This window comes from Neophocaena asiaeorientalis, unplaced genomic scaffold (genome assembly GCF_003031525.2).
Source record: "Neophocaena asiaeorientalis asiaeorientalis breed wild unplaced genomic scaffold, Neophocaena_asiaeorientalis_V1.1 scaffold40, whole genome shotgun sequence".
Taxonomy (NCBI): Eukaryota; Metazoa; Chordata; class Mammalia; order Artiodactyla; family Phocoenidae; genus Neophocaena; species Neophocaena asiaeorientalis.
Window position 1 is genome coordinate 4,335,677 of NW_020185335.1, and position 19,670 is coordinate 4,355,346.

General features: G+C 38.8%; 1 pseudogene; it reads left to right on the top strand.

Annotated features, from left to right (window-relative positions):
* LOC112393463 (ADP-ribosylation factor 1 pseudogene) overlaps positions 1-19,242 on the top strand; it is a 54,411-nt pseudogene extending 35,169 nt beyond the window's left edge.
* The last annotated feature ends 428 nt before the right edge of the window (positions 19,243-19,670 follow it).

Consider the following 19,670-nt stretch of genomic DNA (forward strand, 5'->3'; position numbering starts at 1 on the left):
CTTATAAACCTGCCCTGGAGGAATTTCTTTGGGTAAAATCTGGTTAGATGTTAAATCAGGCAGAAAGGCACACACACATACAAACTGATTCTAAAAGGTGAAATCAAATTTTAACAAATAATATTTTCACAGGGAATGATGTCAGCAAGATGGCAGAATAGGAGTTCCCTCTTTGTATCCCTACTCAGCAATAATAATTTGGCAGCCATCTTGGACAGAAGTGCCTTAGTGGGAGATTTGGGATCCAGGTAGGAGATTGTTAAATCCTATTGGAGCCCAAGACCAGTGAGGGCTCTTTTGAGAAGGCAGATCCATGCCCAGGCTGCTGAATTGCCAACTGTGGTCCCAGCTAGACCCAGAAACGTCTCCTTCCCTTGTGGATATTATATCTCGTTTTGGCCGTGGTCCTGCCACCAGCACCATTTGTTACAGAATCCAGCAGGAGTGATGCCTGCCTGTGCCTCAGGTCTACACTAATAGAACAGAATCGACAGCTCAGAAATAAACCCACATGTACACAGTTAATTCATAATTGACAAGGGAGCCAAGAATACTCAATGGAGGAAGGATAGTCTCTTCAATAAATGGTGTTGGGAAAACTGGACAGCTACATGTAAAAGAATGACATTAGAACACTTCCTAACACCATACACAAAAATAAACTCCAAATGGATTAAAGACCTAAATGTAAGACCAGACACTATAAAACTCTCACAGGGGGCTTCCCTGGTGGCGCAGTAGTTAAGAATCCACCTGCCAATGCAGGGGACACGGGTTCAAGCCCTGGTCTGGGAAGATCCCACATGCCGCGGAGCAACTAAGCCCGTGTGCCACAACTACTGAGCCTGTGCTCTAGAGCCCACAAGCCACAACCACTGAGCCCACATGACACAACTACTGAAGTCCATGTGCCGAGAGCCCGTGCTCTGCAACAAGAGAAGCCACCGCAATGAGAAGCCCACGCACCACAACAAAGAGTAGCCCCTCCTCACCGCAACGAGAGAAAAGCCCATGCACAACAATGAAGACCCAGCGCAGTCAAAAATAAAAAAAAAAAAAAAAAAAAAAAAAAAAACTAAAAAAAAAAAAAAAAAAAAAAAGAAATACTTAAAAAAATAAACAAAAAGCAAACTCTTAGAGGAAAACATAGGAAAAACACTCTTTGACATAAACCACAGCAAGATCCTTTTTGACCCACCTCCTAGAGTAATAAAAATAAAAACAAAAATAAATAAATGGGACCTAATAAACAAAAGCTTTTGCACAGCAAAGAAAATCATAAACACGATGAAAAGACAACCCTCAGAATGGGAGAAAATATTTGTAAATGAAACAATGGACAAAGGGTTAATCTCCAAAATATACAAAGAGCTCATGGAGCTCAATATCAAAAAAACAAACAACTCAATTAAAAAATGGGCAGAAGGGCTTCCCTGGTGGCGCAGTGGTTGAGAGTCCACCTGCCGATGCAGGGAATGACTAAAAATAGAATTACTGTATGATCCATCAATCCTACTATTGGACATATACCCAGAGAAAACCATAATTCAAGAAGACGCATGCACCCCATTGTTCATTGCAGCACTACTTACAAAAGCCAGGACATGGAAGCAACCTAAATGCCCATCGACAGACGAATGGATAAAGAAGATGTGGTAGATATATACAATGGAACATTACTCAGCCATAAAAAGGAACGAAATTGGGTCATTTGTTGAGACGTGGATGGATCTAGAAACTGTCACACAGAGTGAGGTCAGAAAGAGAAAAACAAATATCATATATTAATGCATATTTGTGGAACCTAGAAAAATGGTACAGATGAACTGGTTTGCAGGGCAGAAATTGAGACACAGATTTAGAGAACAAATGTGTGGACACCAAGGGGGGAAAGAGGCAGGGGGTGGGAGTGGTGATGTGATGAATTGGGTGATTGGGATCGACATGTATACACTGCTGTGTATAAGATGGATGACGAGTAAGAACCTGCTGTATAAAAAAATAAAATAAAATTCAAAAGTTCAAAAAAAAAAAAAAAAAAGAGACAAGTACCACAATGTTCATTGCAGCACTATTTACAGTAGCCAGGACATGGAAGCAACCTGAATGTGCATCCACAGATGAATAGATAGAGAAGATGTGGCACATATATACAATGGAATATTCCTCAGCCATAAAAAGAAACGAGATTGGGTTATTTGTGGTGAGGTGGATGGACCTAGAGTCTGTCATACAGAGTGAAGTAAGTCCGAAAGAGGAAAACAAATACTGTATGCTAACACATATATATGGAATCTTAAAAAATGGTACTGATGAACCTAGTGGCAGGGCAGGAATAAAGACATAGACATAGAGAGTGGACTTGAGGACATGGAGGAGGGGGAAGGGGAAGCTGGGGTGAAGTGAGAGTAGCATCGACATATATACACTGCCAAATGTAAAATAGATAGCTAGTGGGAAGCAGCCGCATAGCACAGGGAGATCAGCTCCGTGCTTTGCGATGACCTAGAGGGGTGGGATAGGGAGTGTGGGAGGGAGGCTCACAAGGGAGGGCATATGGGGATATATGTATGCATATGACTGATTCACTTTGTTGTACAACAGAAACTAACACAGCATTGTGAAGCAATCATACTCCAATAAAGATCTATTAAAAAAACATTTTGAAGTAAATTATATTACATTTAAAAAAATAAATAAAACACAGGTTGACTTTTTGTAGTTTTCACTGAGGCTCAAATCAGGAATGTAGGAAATGTAATTTAATGCATAAATGTATCCCTTAATCTCTCAGCTTTGATACTTGAGTTTAAATCTCAGAAGCGAACTTCAGTTATTGAATGATAATCAGCCTTTCTGGCTTTTCCTTACTGTCAACTTTTACTTTCTGTTGACATTTTAATCTGTTGCTTTACTGAAGGCCTTTTCAATAAGTGTGAGTATCCTTCATAGGCAAAATTGCCAGATTTAGAAAATAAAAATACAGTGTAAGTATATCTTATGCAATATTTGAGAGCTACTTATATTAAAAATCGATTTGTTGTTTATCTAAGATTCAGACTTAATGGGGCATCCTGTATTTAGCTGGTAATCCTATTCTTAGGGCAAGAAAAAAATAAAGTTGAAATTGCGTTTTTCATAAGTAGTCAGAAAACAAGGAGGCAGATATTCTGGCTGAGAATTTGGTGTTTTCTATAGATTTTCTTTGTCCATGTCCTCGCTCACACTTTTGTGAGCTACTCTTCATGATAATCTGTACTAACCAGACTCTTTTAATTTGTGGAAGAATTTTGTCAATGTGAGAATTTAAACATGTTCAATTTATAAGACTCCTTTTCTCTTTTTTTTTTCCAAATGAACAAATCAAAAATTTACTCTAGACTGTTGCTCATACACTGCCACATTCCTTCTGTGTGGTCTGGACCAATCTATAGCTAACAAGTGACCAAATAGAGTTGCATGATAAGACAGACTTCTTTTCTTTATTTGAATACCCCAATTATAGGCCAAATCCAACATTTTTTTTTTTTTTTTTTTTTTTTTTTACGGCCAGCTCCGCAGCATGTGGGATCTTCCCAGACCAGGGTACGAACCCGTGTCCCCTGCATCGGCAGGCGCACTCTCAACCACTGCGCCACCAGGGAAGCCCCCTAATATCCAAAATTTTACATAGTATTTGGTATATCTTTTATGAGGATTAAATACATCATTTATGTCAGATGTTACATTCCAACCTGAAGATTCAGATTTCCTGAATGGATATCTGCACAGGCCTTCTGACCAAGTCCAGAGATCAGTATTCATTAGGAAGAAGTTCAATGGCATAGAAGAAAGGGCACTGAGAATTAGGATATTTATATCCTGATCTTGGCATTGCCCCTGGGAAAGTAGCATCAATCTTGTGTCTCTGTTTCTCAATCTGTTAAATGAGGCAATTGGACTACATCTGCATTTCACAAAGTGCTCTAAGAACTGTCTTTGTAACAGTGCTTCTGGGGTCAGGAAAATTGTTAAAAAAACTGAATACTCCATGGGGTATTCAAACTATAATATTAAAGTTTATATATATAATACCTAATATATGTAATATATCATAACATTAGATATTACATATGTTATATGATGCATATAAAAATTAATATTATAATGTTAAAGTCTATATATAATATTTATTATATATTATATTATATATTCTATTAATATTATAAATTTATAAAAGTATACATTTTAGCAACCACGAAGCTCTGAGAAGCATGTGGGGTCAAAAGAACAACAAACCACAGACAATGTAAGTTTGCATTCTGCAAACTTTTTGACTACAAAGCCTCTTCTGAGAAAGCTGTTAGCATCATATGGGCCACCTGGAGGATACCGGATTTGATGAGTATAATATCCTCTTCAGCTCCAACATGCTGTGGATATCCTTAGAAAGATCCGGCTTTGGTGAAATGCAATAATGGCTCATCTTTCAGGAGGCTGAGGTGTTTTGGCTCAAACTGTGCAAACAGTGAGGAGACCTGGAATATTCAGAGTACGCAGTGACGACAGGGAGGCTGGTGAGCCTCTTTTTTTTAATTTTTAATTAAAAAAATTTTTTTAAATTAATTTATTTTTGGCTGTGTTGGGTCTTTGTTGCTGTGCATGGGCTTTCTCTAGTTGCGGTGAGCGGGGCCTACTCTTCGTTGCGGTGCGCGGGCTTCTCGTTGTGGTGGCTTCTCTTGTTGTAGAGCACAGGCTCTAGACACGCGGGCTTCAGTAGTTGTGGCTCACGGTCCTTTTGTTTTATTTATAGACAACATCGACACCATCGCCAGCATCTTCTTTGGCTTTTAGGAAGGCTGCATTTATTCAGGTGTAATCTTCCCTTTTCAATTTTATTTTGATTTGATTTGATTTGACGAGGGTGTTGTAATGGGAAGTTTTGTGTTAAAACAGAGAGAGAACACAATTTAAGTTTTCTGAAGGAGTAGTCCCTCCCTTTTTTCACCTCTCAACTCCTGGTCTGTTCTCCTTTGAGTGCTCTCTTAATGCCTCGCCGGGGCCTCAAAAATTAAAATGTCACTTTTATTACTATTATTCTGATTTTCTAATTTGGGATATTTTCTCAATTCATATTTATGTCACATATGAGTTTAAAAAACTGAGCTCTTTATTTTATAGTCAAAATCTTAAGTCTTCTGGCTTTTGGCAGAAAATCATCAGCTTTTTAAGTTACTCATGTGGCTTCTGAGAAATGGGGCTGCTGTGATTGATGTCTCGGCCGCAAAATACCTAGTCTGTTTAAAACATGGTAGAGAGATGAGGAAGCACACGTGTCCACATTGTCTTATGAGCTGAATTAGATCTCCTAAAATTCACATGTTTAAGTCTTAACCGTACCTAAGAATGTGACTGTATTTGGAGATGGGGTTTTAAAAGAGGCAATTAAGTTAAAATGAGGTCATTAGGGTGGGTCCTAACCCAATATAAGAAGCAGAAATTAGGACACGGGCACATATAGAGGGAAGACCATGTGAGGACACAGGGAGAAGGTGGCCATCTACAAGCCAGGGAGAGGGGCCTCAGAAGAAATCAACCCTGCTGACACCTTGATCTCAGACTTCTAGCCTCCAGAATTGTGAGAAAAACTGCTTTGTTGAAGCCACCAAGCCTGTGGTATTTGTTAATGCAGCCTGAGGAGGCTAAAACACACAGGTATCCCTGGAAGCAGACTCTCACCACTTCCCATACACAGGTGAGATTGTTGCCTGGAAAATGTAATACTTTTGGTCAGAGAAATGTTCACCTGGTTTCTCAACTCCTATGCTGATGAAATAATATTGGCAATATCTTTAGCACGTTTCCTAGAGGGGATGATCAGTGAATAAGTAACTTGATAAAGAAATAGCATCCAAATAAATGGGTGTTTCTTTTCACAGATGCCTTCCACTGCCCACGGGAACAGTTCTTCTCATCCCTTTTCTCACAAAGGAATATCATAGAGAAAAAATTGAAAAATACTTCCCCATGTGAAGGAGCTTTGGTTCAGCTGCAGAGCTAAACTCACATCTGCACTAAATTGGAATTGGCTGTGAATGATTACAAATGAAAATCTGTTGTTGCTGAAGGATCTTATTTGCAACAAAAGACAAGAACAGGTATTTCATAGTGTCACTGTGTTCTAGTATGTGGTCTTTATACCTGGGCTCCTGATTGCTTTCCTGTGCCTTGTTAAATTTATTGCTTTTCTGGACCTTGTACAAGAAAAATTGCTTTAAAAAACGATAAGCTCTGGGCAGTATGACAAACTCCTGTATATACTTTTACCTTTTCTTCTGAACTCATTGAATTTGTGCATTAAAAAATTACCATTATTTGTTAAAAATTATATTAAAAATTACCATTCTCCTCCCTTTTGCCTAAACATATTTAGTCTCTTATTTGAATTACCTTTATATCTTTGTTTCAGAATTTAACTTGAACTTATATTAAACCTTTAACCAAATACAGAAATGATTCTTTCCCCTTGACTTAATGTTACAAAGTACTTGTCTTAGCATATAGGAATTGCACACATAATTGTAGTTTTATCTAGATCTCAGTCTTTGGCTCCATTCTTATTTTTATTCCTGTATCTATCCATCCAGGAACAAAGAAAATGCAACATACAATGCAGTATTAGAACTTCAAAGGAAAACAAAATGCATGTTTACAGGTAAAGAATCCTCCAAAAATTCTAGGGTTCGGTTAAAAATTCTCTTCCAAACCTCTTAGCAAGCCCAGTGAGAAAGAAAACACATTTGTTTTCAAATTGTAAGTAAGGAAAAAAAATGCTTTTTAACCATATGACCTTAGGCAAATTAAGTAATCACCCTGTGCCTCCATTTCTTCATAAGCTTAATAAGAATGTTAGAAGTAACTTCGTTATATAGGCATGTTATGAGGATTAAATCAAATGTGCCAGTATTAGTAAAGCATTTAGAACAGTGGCTGGCACAAGGTAAGCACTATTTGAGTGTTTTTAAAATAAAACAATAAAATAAATGCTAAGGAAAATTCTCAAGGAATGTAAAGTTTCACCCAGTACCTAATTTTAAAGGATAGTTCTCATTGGGAGCTTCGCCTTATCAACAGGAGAGTAAGAGAGACAAGGTAAAAATGTTCACTTATGACTTCTTTGTCGCAAACACGTTTGTGGGATTTGTGGAATGTTTTCTTGACTCATCCCTCAGTAGGTGCTGAGGACAGAACGTTGAAATCAGGGAAAGCAATTTTGCAGCAGGCCAGGATAATATGTTCTGAACATGCAATGTCCTGATGATCGGGCTTTAGCTCTGGATTATAAAGAAATGGATGGACGCATTTGCTTCCAACAACCATTTATAAATATCTATTTTCTGGGCTTCCCTGGTGGCGCAGTGGTTGAGAGTCCGCCTGCCGATGCAGGGGACACGGGTTCGTGCCCCGGTCCGGGAAGATCCCACATGCCGCGGAGCGGCTAGGCCCGTGAGCCATGGCCGCTGAGCCTGCGCGTCCGGGGCCTGTGCTCCACAACGGAAGAGGCCACAACAGTGAGAGGCCCGCGTACCGCAAAAAAAAAAAAAAAAAAAAAAAAAAAAATCTCTTCTCTTCTCTGGGCATTTTACAAGTTGTGCAGTGGAAGCATGGTGTTATAGTCTCTGCTAGGGCTTCACATGAAAACACTGTGTCCTGCTGATAAAGCCAGGGATTCAGTGTAGCAGTTGCTGGTCAATAGCAGACACACCTGCTTTCATATCACTGGCTATGCCAGTGGCTGGCTTGTGACCTCGGGCAAGTTATTCCACTTCTTAGGATCCTTGGTTTCACCAGATGAGCCGTTGCAATCTCAAAATAGTGCTTTGAGAATGAAGGAGATTATGCACATGTCGCGTGGACACTGTGACTGATTGCATAGGGGTGATGATGACAAGGGGGGAGTCTGACTTCTTTTAGTTTGGCGACTGTGTTGGGCCTCAGGCTCCTCATCTGCAAATGGGAAAAGTAATAGCACCTTTCTCACACAGCTGTTGCAAGGTTTAAATGCAAGAGCAAAACACGGTGATTGGCATATATTAAGGGTTTCATAAAGGTTACCTGTTATGTTTTACTCAATCTTATACTAAATACTGCACATACTATAGTCTAATTGAAATTATACTAGGTAAAAATGGCGTATTTTGGGAACAGAGTTTTAGAAAAGAATTTTCAACCCTGTTTTCACAAACAAAATGCAAGTTTATTATGTAAACCTTTATTATTATAGAAGCAGTACTTCTATAAGAAATGCCATGCAAACAAAAATATAAAATAAAAACCTACATTCCCACGGCACAGAGATTACCACAGTAACACTCTAGTAACACTCCACCTACATTTTCCCTAAGAATATATGGGAGTAATATTATGTGTCTATCTATATTTTTAAGACATTTTTGAGCAGTTTTAGGGTCACAGAAAATTAAGATATAGAGACTTCCCATACACCCCCTCTCCCAACACAGGCATAGCCTACCTCACTAGCAAGATCCCCCACCAGAGTGTGTACATATGTTACAACTGATGAACCTATATTGACACATCATTATCAACCAAAGTCCATAGTTTACATTAAAGTTCGTTCTGGGTGTTGTACATTCTATGTGTTTAGACAACTGTATAATGACGTATCCACCATGACAGTATGATAGAGAGCATTTTCACTTCCCTAATAAACCTCTGTAGTATTTTTAACCATAGTGATCATACTGTACACATTGTTTTATGATATGCTTTTTTCAGTTAACTATCTTGGTCTCTACAGATGAGTAAATTTTATCTCACCTAATATCTGAAACATGATAAACTATTTCCAAGTGTTCCAGTTATATTTTTTATAGCTGGTTTGTACAAATCACTATCCAATCCAGAACCACATAAGTGCTTGTGTTTCAATAATTGTTTTTTTTTGCCATGAAAATTTCTTTTTTTTTTAAACATCTTTATTGGAGTATAATTGCTTTACAATGGTGTGTTAGTTTCTGCTTTATAACAAAGTGAATCAGCTATACATATACATATGTTCCCATATCTCTTCCCTCTTGCGTCTCCCTCCCTCCCACCCTCCCTATCCCACCCCTCTAGGTGGTCACAAAGCACCGAGCTGATCTCCCTGTACTATGAGACTGCTTCCCACTAGCGATCTATTTTACATTTGGTAGTGTATATATGTCCATTCAATAATTTTTTATTTGTGTTTGAACAGCTCTATTTCAGTCTAATTTATATACAGTAAAATGCAAAGGTCTTAAGTGTACAGTTCAGTGAGCTTTGACACCCGTATAAACCTATGAAGCCAATGTGGGAATAAAGATATAGAATATTTCATCACCTTCAAAGCTTCTGAGTACCCTGTTTCAGTCCATTGCTCCCCAAGAGGCAAGTACTCTTCTGATATCTCTCATTGTAAGTTAGTTTTGATTGTTTTTGAACTTTATGTAAATGGAATGATTTGGTATTTATTCCCTATGAGTCTGGATTCTTTCACTAAACATAATGTTTTTGAAATACATCCATGTTGTGTGAATTAATAGTCCATCCTTTTTTAATTGCTGAGTAGAAATACTTCACATCAATAGACCGTGGTTTGTTTATCCATTCTCTTGTTGTGGTGGGTTCAATAATGGCCCCCAAATTCTGTGACATTCCTCCCACTGAGAACTGAGGTCTGTGGCTCCATCCTTGAATCTGGGTTCTGTGCTTGTTGACAATAGAAACTGGAAGCTTCTACTGCCTGTTTCTTGGGGCACTTACTCTTGGAATACGATGACCATACTGTGCAAAAGCGCATGCAGCAGTGTGGAGAGGCCCAGGCAGAGAGGGACCGCAGCCTCCAGCGGTATTCAGTTATTAAAACAATTGTTTTTTTTAGCTCAATAATTTGAATTTTATTTATTTTAAGTTTACAGATCCCTCATAAAATCCACTATCTCTAAACTCATTCGATTTATCTTTTTCTTTCAATTATTTAACATATTTATAACACTTGTTTTAAAGTCTTTGTCTGTAGATTTCAGAGTCATTAGTAAGTCTTTAAAAAAATTATTTATTTTTATTTCGTCGTGCCAGGTTTTAGTTGCGGCAGGTGGGCTCCTTAGTTGTGGCATGTGGGCTCCTTAGTTGTGGCATATGAACTCTTAGTTGCGGCATGCATGTGGTATCTAGTTCCCTGACCAGGGATTGAACCTGGGTCCCCTGCATTGGGAGTGCGGAGTCTTAACCACTGTGCCACCAGGGAAGTCCCAGTAAGTCTTTCTTTATTGAATTTCCTTCTCTTGATTATGGGTCAATTCACCTGCTTCTTTACATGTCTTATAAACTTTTATTGTATACCAGTCATTAAAGAACAGTCATAAGTGAAATATGATGATTTTACTTCTTTTCTCTATTCTCAGAGAGTGCAAGAACTTCCTTCAACCAGGCAGCCAATACCAGGTCTATTCTTTACTGATTCAATTATAATTTAGGAGATCTCACTTTGTCCTTCAGCTCAACCACCAACTTACTTTATTTATTATTAATTAATTAATTTTAATTAAAATTTTATTGTAGTAACATTATATAAATTTATATGTATAACATTGTATATATTATAACATTATGTTTCACATGTACAACATTATATTTCTACTTCTGTATACACTATAGTGTGCTCACCACTCCAAATTTTTAATTTAATTTTTTAATTGAAATATAGTTGATTTACAATATAGTGTTAATTTCTGCTGTACAGCAAAGTGATTCAGTTATACATATATATATATTCTTTTTTTAATATTCTTTTCCATTATGGTTTATCATAAGATATTGAATACAGCTCTCTGTGCTATACAGTAGGACCTTGTTGTTAACCTCCCACTCCATCCTTCCTCCAACCCCTTCCCCCTTGGCAACCACAAGTCTGTTCTCTATGTCCGTGAATCTGTTTCTGTTTCATCGATAGGTTCATTTGTGTCATATTTTAGATTCCACATATAAGTGATATCATATGTCTTTCTCTTTCTGACTTACTTCACTTACTATGATAATCTCTAGTTGTATCAATGTTGCTGCAAAAGGCATTATTTCATTCTTTTTTATGGCTGAGTAGTATTCCATTGTAAACATGTACCACATCTTCTTTATCCATTCATCTGTCGATGGACATTTAGGTTGTTTCCATGTCTTAGCTATTGTGAATAGTGCTGCTATGAACATAGGGGTGCATGTATCTTTTTGAATTAGAGTTTTGTCTGGATATATGCCCAGGAATGGAATTGCTGGATCATATGGTAATTCTATTTTTAGTTTTCTGAGGAATCTTCATACTGTTTTTCATAGTGGCTGCACCAACTTACATTCCCACCAACAGTGTAGGATGGTTCCCTTGTCTCCACATCCTCTGCAGCATTTGTTATTTGTAGAGTTTTTAATGATGGCTATTCTGACTGGTATGAGGTGGTACCTCATTGTAGTTTTGATTTGCATTTCTTTAATAATGTTGAGCATATTTTCATGTGCCTATTGGCCATTTGTATTTCTTCTTTGGAGAAATATCTATTTAGGTCTTCTGCCCATATATATATATATTTTTTTAACATCTTTATTGGGGTATAATTGCTTTACAATGGTGTGTTAGTTTCTGCTTTATAACAAAGTGAATCAGCTATACATATACATATGCTCCCATGTGTCTTCCCTCTTGCGTCTCCCTCCCTCCCACTCTCCCCATCCCACCCCTCCAGGCTGTCCCAAAGCCCCGAGCTAATATCCCTGTGCCTTGCGGCTGCTTCCCCCTAGCTATCTACCTTACTACGTTTGTTAGTGTGTATATGTCCATGACTCTCTCTCGCCCTGTCAAAACTCACCCTTCCCCCTCCCCATATCCTCAAGTCCGTTCTCCAGTAGGTCTGTGCCTCTATTCCTGTCTTATCCCTAGGTTCTTCATGACATTTTTTCCCCTTAAATTCCATATATATGTGTTAGCATACGGTATTTGTCTTTTTCTTTCTGACTTACTTCACTCTGTATGACAGACTCTAGGTCTATCCATCTCATTACAAATAACTCAATTTCATTTCTTTTTAAGGCTGAGTAATATTCCATTGTGTATATGTGCCACATCTTCTTTATCCATTCGTCCGATGATGGGCGCTTAGGTTCTTTCCATCTCCGTCTGCCCATATTTTGACTGGGCTGTTTGCTTTGTTGTTGCTGAGTTGTATGAGCTGTTTGTATATTTTGGAAATTAAGCCCTTTTCGGTCGCATCATTTGCAAATATTTTCTCCCCTTCAGTTGGTTGTCTTTTCGTTTTGTTTATGGTTTCCTTTGCTGGGTGAAAGCTTGTAAGTTTGGTTAGGTCCCATTTGTTTATTTTTGTTTTTATTTCTATTGCCTTGGGAGACTGACCTAAGAAACAATTGGTATGATTTATGTCAGAGAATGTTTTGCCTATGTTCTCTTTTAGGAGCTTTATGGTGTCAGGTCTTATGTTTAAGTCTTTAAGCCATTTTGAATTTATTTTTGTGTATGGTGAAATGGTGTGTTCTAACCTCATTGGTTTACATGAGGCTGTCCAACTTTCCTGACACTACTTGCTGAAGAGACTTTTTCCCATTGTATATTCTTGCCTCCTTTGTTGAAGATTAATTGACCGTAGGTGTGTGGGTTTATTTCTGGGCTCTCTATTCTGTTCCATTGATCCATATGTCTGTTTTTGTGCCAATACCATGCTGTTTTGATTACTGTAGCTTTGTAGTATTATCTGAAGTCTGGGAGAGTTATGCCTCCTGCTTTGTTCTTTTTTCCTCAGGATTGCTTTGGCAATTCTGGGTCTTTTATGGTTCCATATAAATTTTAAGATTATTTGTTCTAGTTCTGTGAAAAATGTCATGGGTAATTTGATAGGGATTACATTAAATCTGTAGATTGCTTTCGGTAGTGTGGCCATTTTAACAATATTGATTCTTCAAATCCAAGAGCATGGGATATCTTTCCATTTCTTTGAGTCATCTTCATTTTCCTTTATTAATGTTTTATAGTTCTCAGCAAATAAGTCTTTCACCTCCTTGGTCAGGTTTATTCCTAAGTATTTTATTTTGGGGGATGTGATTTTAAAAGGTATTTTCTTTACATTCCCTTTCTTATATTTCATTGTTAGTGTAAAGAAATGCAACTGATTTCTGAATGTTAATCTTGTATCCTGCTACCTTGCTGAATTCATTTATCAGTTCTAGTAGTTTTTGTGTGGAGTCTGGGGTTTTCTATATATAGTATCATGTCATCTGCATATAATGACAATTTTACCTCTTCCCTTCCAATTTATTTATTTATTTATTGGCTGCACCAGGTCTCTGTTGCAGCACGCAGAATCTTCGTGGCAGCATGTGGACTTCTTAGTTGTGGCATGCGGGATCTTTAGTTGTGACATGTGGACTTCTCAGTTATGGCATGTGGATTTCCTACTTGCGGCATGCATGTGGGATCCAGCTCCCTGACCAGGGATCGAACCTGGGCCCCCTGGACTGGGAGCATGGTGTCCCATCCACTGGACCACCAGGGAAGTCCCCCCTTCCAATTTAAATACCTTTTATTTCTTTTTCTTGTCTGACTGTTGTACTTGTCTGACTCCAGTACTTTTGTGTACACTATAGTGTGCTCACTACCAAAAATCCATCCATCAACATGCAGTTGATTCCCTTCACCCATTTCACCCACCCCACCCTTCCCCTCTGGTAACCACAACTCTATGTGGTTGTTATTTTTTGGTTTGTTGGTTTGGTTTGTTCATTTATTTCTTTTTGCAGCGACATGGATGGACCTAGAGATTGTCATACTGAGTGAAGTAAGTGATACAGAGAAAGACAAATATCATATGATATTACTTATATGTGGAATCTAAAAAAACAGTACAAATGAACTTATTTACAAAACAGAAATAGAGTCACAGATGGAGAAAACAAACTTTTGGTTACCAAGGGGGAAAAGGGGGAAGGATAAATTGGGAATTGGGATTGACATACACACTACTATATATAAAATAGATAACTAATAAGGACCTACTGTATAGCACAGGGAACTCTACTCAGTACTCTGTAATGACCTATATGGGAAAAGAATCTAAAAAAGAGTGGATATATGTGTATGTATAACTGATTCACTTTGCTGTACAGCAGAAACTAACACAACATTGTAAATCAACTATACTCCAATAAAAATTAATCAAAAACTTTAATTTTTTTATAGCCCACATATGAGTGAAATCATATTATATTTGTCTTTCTCCATCTGACTTATTTCACTTAACATAATACCTTTAAGGTCCAGCCATGTTGTCACAAACGGCAAAATCTCATCTTTTTTTATTTTTTTTTGTGGCTGAGGAGTATTCCATTGTATATATATGTATCACATCTTCTTTATCCATTCATTCATTGATAGACACTTAGATTGTATGCTTACCATAAAGCTCCTAGAAGAAAACATAGGCATTACGCTCTTTGACATGGGTCTTAGCAATATGTTTTTCGCATGTCTCCTCAGTCAAGGGAAACAAAATAAAAAATAAACAAGTGAGACCTAATCAAACGAAAAAGCTTCTGCACAGCAAAGGAAACCATTGACAAGGTGAAAAGACAACCTACTGAATGGGAGAATATATTTGCAAATCATATCTCAGATACAGGGTTAGTATTCCAAAATATGTAAAGAACTCATACAATACGATGACAAAAAACCAAACAATCCAATTAAAAAATGGGCAGAGGAGCTGAACAAACACTTTTTCAAAGAAAACGTGCAGATGGCCAACAGGCACATGAAAAGATGTTCAACATCACTAATTATAAAGGAAATGCAAATCAAAACCACAATGAGATATCACCTCACACCCCTTAGAATAGCTATCATCAAAAAGGAAAGAAATGACAAGTGTTGGAGAGGATGTGGAAAAAAGGAAACCCTCCTACACTGTTGGTGGTAACGTAAATTGGTGTAGCCACTATGGAAAACAGTTTGGAGAGTCCGCGAAAAATTAAGGATAGAAGTATCATTGGTCCAGCTACTGTACTTCTGAATATTTATCCAAAGAATATGAAAACTCCTATTTGATAAGATATGTGCACTCCTATGTTGCCAAGATAGGGAAACCCCCGATGTTCTTTACTACTGTTGCTACAACTAAGGGACAAATTAATCCTTTTGATTTTCCCAAGTTTGAACTTGAAAGCGTTTGATTTTTAGCTTAGTTGCTTATGATTTACTTACGGATTCAAGTTTTACAGGGTCCTGGGATCTGAGCACCATGAAATGGCCAAAAAATGTTCTGTCTTTTAGCTAGCCCTATCCTCATAATTATTTCTGCTACTTTCTCAGAAAAATTCCTAGCGTGTGGGAGATTGGAGCTGTGTTGGCCTGAACAGTTCTTTTTGTATTTGAGCTATCATAGGTTCTGTCTTTTGCCTGTCCTCACTGTTAAAACCTGCTGGTTTCTCCTAATCCCTCTCCCTTCCATCTCTGGCAAGTTTGCTTGGAATTTGCAAAGTCAGATTGGAATTTGCTGCTAAGTGTGGAAGCATCTGCGGCTCTTTGCTTGTCTCTCTCTGTATCATAGTTCATTAAGGCTTCTTTGCTTTTCTGTCACGGCCCTTTGATAGCTTTATAGAAAAGTAATTTTGTTTTTCTTGTTGTTACCATGGAGATGATGGTCTTTTGCACTGTTCTACATCCTAATCAGAAACAGAGTTCCGTCAACAACTTTAAAGCTTTTTTTCTTTTCTTTTTTTTACATTTATTGTGCACTTTATTTCTGTTATTATCACATTGTAATATATAATGAAATAATTATACAATTCACCGTAATGCAGAATCAGTGGGAGCCCTGAACTTGTTTTCCTGCTACTAGATGGTCCCATCTGGGGGCGATGGGAGACAGTGATACCTGACGTGTGTTGCTTATGTCCAGTCTACTCCGTGATCTCGTTTTGGTCGCCGTCACTGCAGAAAACCCTGCTTCACAAGGATAGGACGTTGGAAATGGAAGCAGGCTTTTCAGTGCTTTTGTGGCAATCTCAGGATATTCTGCCTGGACTTTAATCCAGAACGTATGGAGATTTGAAGTTGTCTCAAACAGACTTTTAGGGCCACCGTCATTTGGGATCTCAAGCAGTTGATCCTCTTCTAGCACAGACAAAATTGATTCACCAGGCTTATTCACAAATGGGTCACGGATCCATTCCTTCCCAGTTCAGGGGTCTCTTGTGGTTGGGAAGTAATGCTCAAACTCTTTTGAAAGCTGAGACAGGTGAGTAGTTTTGAAGGTTTCATGGCTTTGTTGGATAGCCGGTAGCCACATATTATACAAAGTGGGCTTGGATAATGTGAATCACCTGTTGCAACGAATTTAAGTAGGACTTTTGGTATTTTCTTGTAAATGCAGATTTCTTTTAAATGCAGTCTTAGAGTCTTCTGCTGTCTCATCATTGGGTCTTTCCCCCTTTTCAAAGAAGCTCTCCAGAGACATTTGTTTTTTACTCATTTTGGCTAGGGTTAGCTTGTGGGCTTACCAAAACTGAATGAGACAAGTGTGCAGTGTGGGAAAGAGGTGCGGACGGAGGTGGTAAATAAAATAATGGGAGGGCTACGCATGGACTAAAACAAGTGTCGGATTCTGACTTAAAGCCTGCCACCAGATGCAGCTTAATTGTCACTTGACACTCACTGATAGGGTTTTTTTTTTTTTAACATCTTTACTGGAGTATAATTGCTTTACAGTGGTGTGTTAGTTTCTGCTGTATAAGAAAGTGAATTGGCTATACATAAACATATATCCGCATATCTCCTCCCTCTTGTGTGTCCCTCCCACCTTCCCTATCTCACCCCTCTAGGTGGACACAAAGCACCGAGCTGATCTCCCTATCCTATGTGGCTGCTTCCCACTAGTAAAGCCTTTATTATTTTTTGATTTTAGACTTTGGGATCAGTTCTGTGATTTATAAGGTTTGTATTACAGGATTCCTTTACATATTAAGCAGAAAATAGAAGGGTATTGGGCATGTAATTGGAATTTCTGAACTACCAAATCTATTTATTTATTTTGTGATTCTCTGCATGTTTTTCACAAGGGAGAAAGTGATTGACAGTGAGGTATCAAGAGACACACGCAAAAGACACAAATCCCTTTAAAGTAGGTAAAGGATAAAGGATTTAACAGCATGGTGATGGCTATACGAAGTTGGAGACTCAGGAGTATTCTTCCCTTTGGAGGGGCAGTTTCCACAGCCTTAGACAATAATGATACAGCCTGTATGTAGAGAGGCACTCCATAGGCAGGCAGGATTTTTCAGGAAGCTCAACCTGGGTCCGAGAAGAAGGCCAGTCTGCCCCTCTGGCCTTTATGTTCCTGTGACTATACAGAGAAGCACCTGTCATTCTAAGTCTGTGTTGTGTGTTTACCTGCTGCTCTGGGGAATCAGGAGTAACTTAAGTTAACCCTGTTGGTTGTCCTGGGGATGTTATGTCCATCTTTTATCACTTTGGGTGCATTTCAGTCCTAGCACCCTTCTGGGAACATACAGCAGGCTGTACGGAATTAGAGATTGCTTTTTATAACTCCTGGGATCTGATTATCCCACATAGAAATGGGTTGAAGGACTTTCTTAAGTCCTATCTTGACACAAGTAAGAAATTTACACTCTCTCAGCATCTAATTGTACATATTAAATACGTGAAGTTTTTGTATACGTCATAAAGCTGCAAGAAATAAACTCTATCAACATCAGATTTCTCACAAATAAAGTGGACTTACTAATAATAAACTCACTGCTAGTGATGGTAAAGGTAATAGATGAACTTGCCTTGAAAAATGTAGAGTCCTAGTCATATTGAGATGGGAGGAGATTTCATAGGGCTTTTGGATTTGGGTGTGACACAGTGACTGTGTGACCCATTTGCAAACCCCCTCAGGTAAAAAAAGGTTTTAGGTGATTGTAGTAATAGATTTGGCTGTTTCAGCTTCTGAGATGTAAGGGGAAGTTCCTCTCCATTCACAAGGAGACACTGAGTATAAGGGATGGAGAAGCAAATGCAAAGAGAGAAAGGGGAGAAATTTGATTTGGTCCAGATTTGGCCAAAGTTTTTGATGTATTATGGTGTTTTACTTTATGCTTTAAGTAATTGGAAACTATAGAAGGATTTTAAGAGTGGAGCTTTATATTCTCTATTTTTTCCTGAGACTTCTCATTTGTCTTGTACCTGTGCCACATCTATTCTTTCTGCATCATTTTAGAGCTAAATTAGCTAGGTTTAAATTATGTTTAATATTGACAAATGTTTGATATTGCTATTGCTTGAGATTTGTATATTTACACATCTATAATCCATCTTCAAATCGTTATTTTCTAAAGTTGCATTGAAATGCATCGGTTTTGAAGGAAGACATACAAATAGCCAAATGGTATATGAAAAGGTGCTCAACATCACCAGTAATCAGGGAAATGCAAATCAAAACCACAATGAGATATCACCTCACACCTGTCAGGATGGCTATAATTTAAAAAAAACAGGGGGTTGCGCCGTCAGAGCCGCCATCTTGTGGGAGCGAAACCAGCGCTTGCGCTGGGGTAGCAGCTGCGCCGGCTGCCGAGGGTTTCTCTGGCCCGTGTTGCTCCCATAGGTCTACAGCGTGGGGCATATCTTTGCAAACCTCTTCAAGGGCCTTTCTGGCAAAAAAGAAATGTGCGTTCTCAAGGTGGGCCTAGATGCTGTGGGAAAGACCACTATCCTGTACAAACTGAAGCTGGGTGAAATCGTGACCACCATTCCCACTCTAGGCTTCAACGTGGAAACCGTGGAATACAAGAACATCAGCTTCACTGTGTGGGACATGGGCGGCCAGGACAAGATCCGGCCTCTGTGGCACCACTTCTTCCAGAACACACAAGGTCTCATCTTCATGGTTGACAGCAAGGACAGAGAGCGTGTGAATGAGGCCCGAGAGGAGCTTATGAGGATGCTGGCAGAAGATGCGCTCAGGGATGCCGTTCTGCTCAGAGTTTGCTAACAAACAGGACCTCCCCAATGCCATGAATGCAGCTGAGATCACAGACAAGCTGGGTCTGCACTCTCTGTGCCACAGGAACTGGTACATTCAGGCCACCTGTGCCACCAGCGGGGACGGGCTCTATGAGGGACTGGACTGGCTGTCCAATCAGCTCCAGAACCAGAAGTGAGCTGTACTCCTCTCTCCTCCCCTCTCACTCCCTCCTTCTACCCTCGCTTTACTCTCATGTGGCAAACGTGCCCCTGGGGTGTGAGTGCCAGAAGCTGTCTCCATGGTCGGTCATAGTGTGCTTCACCGCGCTGTAAGTGTGCAGACGCGGCCTGCACCTGGGTTTTTATTTAATGTAAATAGCTTTTGTTTCCAATGAGGCAGTTTCTGGTACTCCTATGCAATATTACTCAGCTTTTTTTTTTTATTATAAAAAGAAAACCAACCCATTGTTTAGTACTGAGAAGGGATTTTAGGCACACGGGTCATCCAGGAGTCGCTGTGTCAGACAAGCCCTATGCTTCTCCTCTGGGCTTTAGATCTGTGTTGAGATCCATTTTGGTGGTTGGTTTTTAACGCAAATTCAGTGCATTTAAAAAAAGTTACAAG